This window comes from Astatotilapia calliptera, chromosome 11 (assembly GCF_964374335.1).
Source record: "Astatotilapia calliptera chromosome 11, fAstCal68.1, whole genome shotgun sequence".
Taxonomy (NCBI): Eukaryota; Metazoa; Chordata; class Actinopteri; order Cichliformes; family Cichlidae; genus Astatotilapia; species Astatotilapia calliptera.
In genome coordinates, this window is record NC_137432.1 from 7,507,777 (window position 1) to 7,515,632 (window position 7,856).

Sequence of the window (7,856 nt, forward strand, 5' to 3'; positions counted from 1 at the left end):
TGTGGTGAAAGCAATGAACACATGAATTTCATTTTATATGTGGAGACAGAGTCAATCTGGGTCAAATTGGATTCCAAACATCTTACCAAAAACTTTGATATATACTTGTAGGAAGGTGCAGCTCCTTGGCCTGAGCCAGAACATGTGGATGAAGTCTGTTGGCTGGCCTCTGCTATGAGGGCATAATGGCCCCATGCTGGTATAAATCTTTGCCAACCTTGCATTGTGAGCTCTGTGTACCACATGTTTAATGTGTGTACCAAGTCTAAGACTGGCATCACTGGTTAAAAATACTGCAAGATAAGAGTTTCAGGCTCTTAATTTTTTTTTAGGTTGATGCTGTTAAGACCTTGGGTGCAATAATTTACAGTTGATGTGAAAAAGAATTTGCTCCTTTATTGGTTTCTTAGGTTTTTACATACTTGTAACACCCAGCCCAGTCGTCTTCTTATTGTTGAATGATGAACTCTGACCTTGACTGAGGCCTGCAGTAGAAAAAACACATATTTGTTTATGAATTATAACAAAGTACATTATATAAGGGCAACTACTAATGGAAAGATAATATGCTTCACAATTTAGATAATTAAATGCTTCCAAAATGATTCAGTTGAGGTTTTCTACAGAAACTGATGGGCCAGGAAAGAAAGAATCCACAATGCTCACATGTTGTCTTAGGACAGCGTACCATGCATCAAACGATTGTGCATGATGTGAAATAGGCTGCAAAGAGACAAAGTTAGCAGATAGCAGGTACACACAGTAGGCTCTAGTGTGGCTATAGTACCATATTTTTTTTCTTAGGTGGAGACTGAAAGAAGGAGTTTTTGTTGTTCTTGGTCTTGTTTTTGTCCTCAGTGTTGAGATTTGAAAAGTAAATTTGACTAACCTATTGGGATACACCTGTTTATCTTGTGGGTGCTTTCAGTTCTATCCATGGAAAATCCTTCTTCCCACTCACAAGGTCTTGAATAATCAGGCCCAGTCTTTAAGTCTTCATAGTACTCTATCAGCCCAATAGAGCGCTTCATTCTCAGGCTGCTGGTTTACTTCTGGTTCCTGGAATATTTTAAAGTAGAATGTGAGGCAGAGCCCTCAACCTTCATGAGACAGACATCCTCTCTACTCTTAAGATTAGGCTTAAAACTTTCCTTTATTAATGTCATGATCCTGGGTCCTTTTGACCCAGCGTTTTGTGTTTTCTCTTCGCGATTTTGGTTCTGTTCTCTAATTGGTGTTTACCCTGTCCCCCCCCCCGTGTGTTCCTGTTTTATTGTGAAGGTCTGCGTCTTATGTGAGTGTTTTCAGTTTGCCTCCCTGGTCTCGTCATGTTAATCACTCCCAGCTGTGTCTCCCACCTGTGTGTAATCTCCCTGTGTTCTGAGTGTATTTAAGTTGTATTTTCTGTCTTAGTAATCGCTGGTTCGTCTGTGTTGTTTCCCCTCGGTCTCCCTGCGTCTCTTCATGTGTATTTCCCCGGATCTCCCTGCACCGTCATTCCTGGTTTGTGTTGTTAGTTTACCCAGTTTAGGTTTTCGGTTTCATGTTCACACCCGTTGCTGTTTGTACCCACTGCTGTAAATAAACACGCACCTGCACCAGAGCTGCCGCCTTTTGGGTCCTTTCTCCAGCCACTAATCAGAAGGTCGGTGGTTCGATCCCAGGCTGCATCCTGGCTGCATGGCAAATATCCTTGGGCAAGATACTAACCCCATGTTTGCCTACTGGTGGTGGTCAGAGGGCCAGGTGGCGCCTGTGTCCGGCAGCCTCGCCTCTGTCAGTGCGCCCCAGGGCAGCTGTGGCTACAATGTAGCTTGCTATCGCCAGTGTGTGAATGTGTGTGTGAATGGGTAGATGACTGAATGTAGTGTAAAGTGCTTTGGGGTCCTATGGACTAGAAAAGCGCTATACAAATGCAGGCCATTACAAACCAGCCACCATGGACCCAGCGGCAGTAAATCCGTCCGAGGAGCTCCAGGACGACATTGCGTACAATGTGGAGATTCTCCTCGGGCTATGGCTGGAGAACCCTCCAGAGGAGCTTCGTCGTGCCGTGGAAAGTCGGCTACAATGGCTCTTTTCTGGCCTGCCATGGCTTCTGCAGTCGCTTCCTCCGACCATGCAGGCTTTTCTCCGGCTCACACCGCACCTTCTCTCAGCCACTCCTGCCTCGCTGCCCGACTCGCCGGATGTGATCTTGCCCGGCCCGTCGGAGCCGTCTGCAGGGAGGAAACGCCGATCGCGCCGCACGCGCCAGTCCACAGCCGGACGTTCGGGCTTCTAAATCGCCGGCTGTGGTGAGTGAGGACTCTTTTTCATTTTCGGACTGCATGACTGTTCATTCAGGGGCTGCGTTTTGTGTGGCGGATGTCAACGCGAGCTGCTTATCGCCTGTGCAGCTACCGGCAGCTCAGTTAGCTCCCCCGCAGCCACTCTCAGCTCGGTTAGCTGCCCCGCAGCCACTCTCAGCTCGGTTAGCTGCCCCGCAGCCACTCTCAGCTCAGTTAGCTCCCCCGCAGCCACTCTCAGCTCAGTTAGCTCCCCGGCAGCCACTCTCAGCTCAGTTAGCTCCCCGGCAGCCACTCTCAGCTCAGTTAGCTCCCCGGCAGCCACTCTCAGCTCAGTTAGCTCCCCCGCAGCCACTCTCGGCTCAGTCTCCTGTGCCTCCTTCAGTTCAGTCTCCTGTGCCTCCTTCAGTTCAGTCTCCTGTGCCCCCTTCAGTTCAGTCTCCTGTGCCCCCTTCAGTTCGGTCTCCAGTGCCCCCCTCAGTTCGGTCTCCAGTGCCCCCCTCAGTTCGGTCTCCAGTGCCCCCCTCAGTTTGGTCTCCAGTGCCCCCCTCAGTTTGGTCTCCAGTGCCCCCCTCAGTTCGGTCTCCAGTGCCACCCTCAGTTCGGTCTCCAGTGCCGCCTGTAGCGCAGGCCCCAGTTCGGTCTCCAGTGCCGCCTGTAGCGCAGGCCCCAGTTCGGTCTCCAGTGCCGCCTGTAGCGCAGGCCCCTGTAGCCCCAGTGCCGCCTGTAGCGCAGGCCCCTGTAGCCCCAGTGCCGCCTGTAGCGCAGGCCCCTGTTTCCCCGGTTTCACTCATTCACTCCATGCAGGGAGAAAGTCTAATTTCACCTCAAGGTGCTTTTCACGGTTCAGCCGCCATTGGCACAGTTTGCCGCTCCAGGGCTTCCCCAGAGGCTAGGTCTCAGTCCCCAGCTGATTCTGGACCCCTGAAGTCTATGCAGCCACCTGAGAACTGCACCATGTCAGCGTTGCCTGGGCAGAGCCAGTGCTCAGTGCATCGCCAGTTGCCTTCGTGTTTGCCAGAGGACTCCATGACTGCTGGCTTAGTGGTGACTTCTGCTGGAGGGTCCGTAGGACCACTCCGGCCTTCGTCTCTAGTCTCCGCTGGAGGGTCCGAGGGACCGCTCCGGCCTTCGTCTCCTGTCTCCGCTGGAGGGTCCGAGGGACCGCTCCGGCCTTCGTCTCCTGCCTCCGCTGGAGGGTCCGAGGGGCCCGTTCAGCCTCCTGCCTCCGCTGGAGGGTCCGAGGGGACCGTTCAGCCTCCAGCCTCCGCTGGAGGGTCCGAGGGGCCCATTCAGCCTCCTGCCTCCGCTGGAGGGTCCGAGGGGCCCGTTCAGCCCGTCCAGCCGCCTGCTGTAGCTCCATCATCATCCTCGCCTGGCCCAGCCTCCGTGTCTTCAGCCTCGCCTGGCCCAGCCGCAGAGCCTTCAGCCTCGCCTGGCCCAGCCGCAGAGCCTTCAGCCTCGCCTGGTCCAGCCGCAGAGCCTTCAGCCTCGCCTGGTCTAGCCTCCGCCTGTGCTTCGCCTGGCCCAGCTTCCGCCTGTGCTTCGCCTGGCCCAGCTTCCGCCTGTGCTTTGCCTGGCCCAGCTTCCGCCTGTGCTTTGCCTGGCCCAGCTTCCGCCTGTGCTTCGCCTGGTCCAGCTTCCGCCTGTGCTTCGCCTGGTCCAGCTTCAGCCTGTGCTTCGCCTGGTCCGGACCGCCATCGCCTGAGTGGCCGCCGTTGCCTTCCGCACGGCCGGCCCCCGGACCCTCTTCGCCTGAGTGGCCGCCGTTGCCTTCCGCACGGCCGGCCCCCGGACCGCCATCGCCTGAGTGGCCGCCGTTGCCTTCCGCACGGCCGGCCCCCGGATCGCCATCGCCGGAGTGGCCGCCGTTGCCGTCCGCACCGCCGTTGCCGTCCGCACCGCCGTTGCCCCCGAACTGTGTCCACGTCGCCGCCGTTGCCGTCCGCACGGTCGGCCCCCCGAACTGTGTCCACGTCGCCGCCGTTGCCGTCCGCATGGTCGGCCCCCCCCGAACTGTGTCCACGTTGCCGGCGTTGCCGTCCGCACGGTCGGCACCCCCCGAACTGTTTGGACTCCTGTGCTGTCGGCCCCCTGGCCGGCCCCCTGGACTTTTCTATTTTGGACTCTGTTTTTCCTTTGTTCTGGTGTGCTTCGTTTCTTTTGGGTTTGGGCTCTTTTTTTGTTTTTGTCTTTTGGCCTTCTGGTGCTCCGGTTTTGTTTTGCTTCGAGCCCTCCTTCCTGGGCCCCCGCCGCCCGCCCTGGTCGGGTTGTTTTCTGTTTTTTCTGGCTGTTTTGTTTCTTGTTGGGCTGTCTGGAGCCAGCCTTTGAGGGGGGGGGGTACTGTCATGATCCTGGGTCCTTTTGACCCAGCGTTTTGTGTTTTTTCTTCGCGATTTTGGTTCTGTTCTCTAATTGGTGTTTACCCTGTCCCCCCCCCGTGTGTTCCTGTTTTATTGTGAAGGTCTGCATCTTATGTGAGTGTTTTCAGTTTGCCTCCCTGGTCTCGTCATGTTAATCACTCCCAGCTGTGTCTCCCACCTGTGTGTAATCTCCCTGTGTTCTGAGTGTATTTAAGTTGTATTTTCTGTCTCGGTAATCGCTGGTTCGTCTGTGTTGTTTCCCCTCGGTCTCCCTGCGTCTCTTCATGTGTATTTCCCCGGATCTCCCTGCACCGTCATTCCTGGTTTGTGTTGTTAGTTTAGGTTTTCGGTTTCATGTTCACACCCCGTTGCTGTTTGTACCCACTGCTGTAAATAAACACTCACCTGCACCAGAGCTGCCGCCTTTTGGGTCCTTTCTCCACCTCCACACGGCTTGCCCCGGCAAACCGTGACAATTAAAGCTTATAGTTAGGCCTTGTTCAGGTGATTCTGAATCCTCCCTTAGTTATGCTGCAATAGTTTGCAGCTTAACTAATCTAGTTTGCCGAGGGCTTCCCATGTGTTTCTTCTTCACATACCTTTCTCTGTTTACATACCACTCTGCATTTAATCATTAGTTATTATTAATCTCTGATTCTCTTCCACAGTGTGTCTTTTGTCCTGTCTTCCTCCCCTCACCCCCAACCAGCAGTGGCAGATGGCCGAACCCTCCCTGAGTCTTATTCTGCTGGAGGTTGCATCTTGTTAAAAGGGAGTTTTTCCTTCCCACTATTGACAAGTGCATCCTCATAACAGGATATCTGATTGTTGGGGTTTTCTCTGTGTTACTATAGGGTCTTTGTCTAACAATATAAAGCACTTTGGGGTGATTGTTGTTTTGATTTGACGCTATGAAAATAAAACCAAACTGAATTCAATTCAATTCCAATGATGTATCAAATCAAGCACCTAGCCATGCAATCTGCCTTTAAAAACGTTTGTGAACGAATTGGTCATTCTAAACGTCTCACTGAACTGAATTTTGATACTGTAATCAGATGGCAAGGTTGCAACAACCCAGTCTGTGAAATGTCTTACCTTGTAGATATTCCACAATCAGTTGCAAATGATATTATTGCAAAGTGGAAATGTTTAGGAACCATAGCAACTCAGCCACAAAGTGTCAGACCACATAAAGTCACAGAGCGGGGTCACCGAGAGCTGAGGAACATAATTCGTATAAGGTGCCAACGCTCTGCTGACTCAGTAACTGTAGCGTTACAAATCTCTTCTGACATCAATACCAGCATAAAAAATGTGAATTCAGAATGTCATTGCACGCATTTTCATTGGCTGAAAAAGTTCTGTAGGTGCAATGTGTAGGTGGCCTAGCACTTATAACCCATATAGTGTAAACAGTTAAGGTCAGGCGGACTGATCCAAATGTTGATGGTACCAACACCAGTGTTGGTGTTTGTGTTTTGTTGTGCTGTCACAAGACTCACCGGCACTGAGCACACACATCTAGGCTCCAGTGAGTGGCAGCAAAGAGAAGCATCCTGTGGAAGTATTTTAAAGCTGTAAATGAAAACATTGCAAACTGTGAAGTGTTTAGGAAGGAAACTCTACTGCGGCAACAACACCACTTCATTTAGAGATATTAAAAACAATAATAAAAAGAAAAATCTGAGACCGGTACATATGCACAGACATCACACACATTAAAAAGAATTCTGGGTTTAGCACCTTACCCAGGGATTCTTTGGCATGCAGACTGGAGCATGCCAGGGATCAAATCACTAACCTTCTAACTGGTAGATGGCCCACCTGTAAGGTGTCCAGATTATAGCATGGTGGCTTCACCCTAATTTTAGCTTGTTCTCCAAATTTGTCTCCACAAACTAATTCAAATGATCAATTTAAAATGCATAAAATGCCATACAGAATCAAGCTATACCTAAATATATCCGTGTTTCAGTTTATTAATGATGAATATTTCCAATGCATCATTTTTGGTTGTCTATTTCTATGTGATTTTACTTTATGTAATTACAACCTGTGGGTGTTTTACTTTACCAAGCCATTTTTAAAATGCATTTAGCAATTTAGAGATCTTGGTTATCTCATGACCCTGCTTAGACTCATGCTTAGACCTGGTGCAGGGTCATGAAGCTCCATGAAAGAAATTTTTCATATTTTGAAATCATGGCATGCAAATAAAATCCGAGTTTTATTTGAAATTGGGAGTTCATTTCAAAAACTCTGTGAGAGAGAGAAAGACCCCCAGATGACCCGAGACTTATCATTTGTAGTGCCATCATCAGTAATATTGTGGTGAATGAGTCTCAGACAGGCAGTGTCTGCGGAGGAAGCTCTCATGTGGATCACATCATGAAAGAGAAAATATTACACTTTGAAAAATGACAAACCAATGGAGCATGAAAGCATGCATTGCCAAACAGCAATTACCGTTTCCTCCCTCAGCCCCTGCAGAGAAACTCCACACAGAGCACATCTACCACGCCTGTGTATACTATAAGCAGCATCATGAATTAACCAGCAGCCACCTACCCAAATTTCCAAGACAGCTCAGCCGAGCTGGCGCAGGCCTGCGGCTTCGTGCACACAGCTGGAGTGTCCACCTAATGTAGTGCATCCTGAGGTAAGCCCTGCTGTTTTGAATGAAGTATTTGAATTTGAATGCAATTGTTGTGACACGAATCCAGAAAGTCTCCCAAGCCGGTCAAATGAGGTCTAGAAAACACCAAAATGCCCCGAGCAGGGGGTGGGTTGTGTTGAGGTCAGGCTGCACACACACACACGCACACATGGACAAACCAGTGGCGAGCGCTGTTACTGGAACTCTCATATTGTCTCAGTCCAACAATGCAGCAGCTGGCACAAACAGGGAGCTATTTAACAGCCACCAATTGATGCTATGCCACCAGGTGCTACTGTGTGCCTTTCCCATCCTCATTTTATGCATCAGCAGAATTTCGTTTGCCTTTATTTTCATAGCTCAAATGCTGGAAAACAGGAGGGGGTGGGGAGGGGAGGGGTGCTGCCATAAAAGCTGATATTTACGCCCGGCTCCTGAAATGGGCCAGCGTGAAAGGTGTGACATTGTACTTTCACACAGCAGCAAAGACAGATACCTCTGCTGCCTCTTCCCGTCTCTGTGTTTGTACACATCCATGTTCAGCGG

At 50.6% G+C, this 7,856-nt stretch overlaps 1 long non-coding RNA gene across 1 annotated transcript; it reads right to left on the reverse strand.

Moving 5' to 3' along the window:
- Nucleotides 1–376: 376 nt before the first annotated feature.
- On the reverse strand, nt 377–7,422 carry LOC113032391 (uncharacterized). The gene is made up of 4 exons (XR_003273868.2): nt 7,223–7,422; nt 6,157–6,229; nt 890–1,059; nt 377–485 (listed from the first exon to the last, which is right to left on the reverse strand). It is a non-coding gene; the product is annotated as an uncharacterized LOC113032391 (long non-coding RNA).
- Between the last annotated feature and the right edge of the window lie 434 nt (nt 7,423–7,856).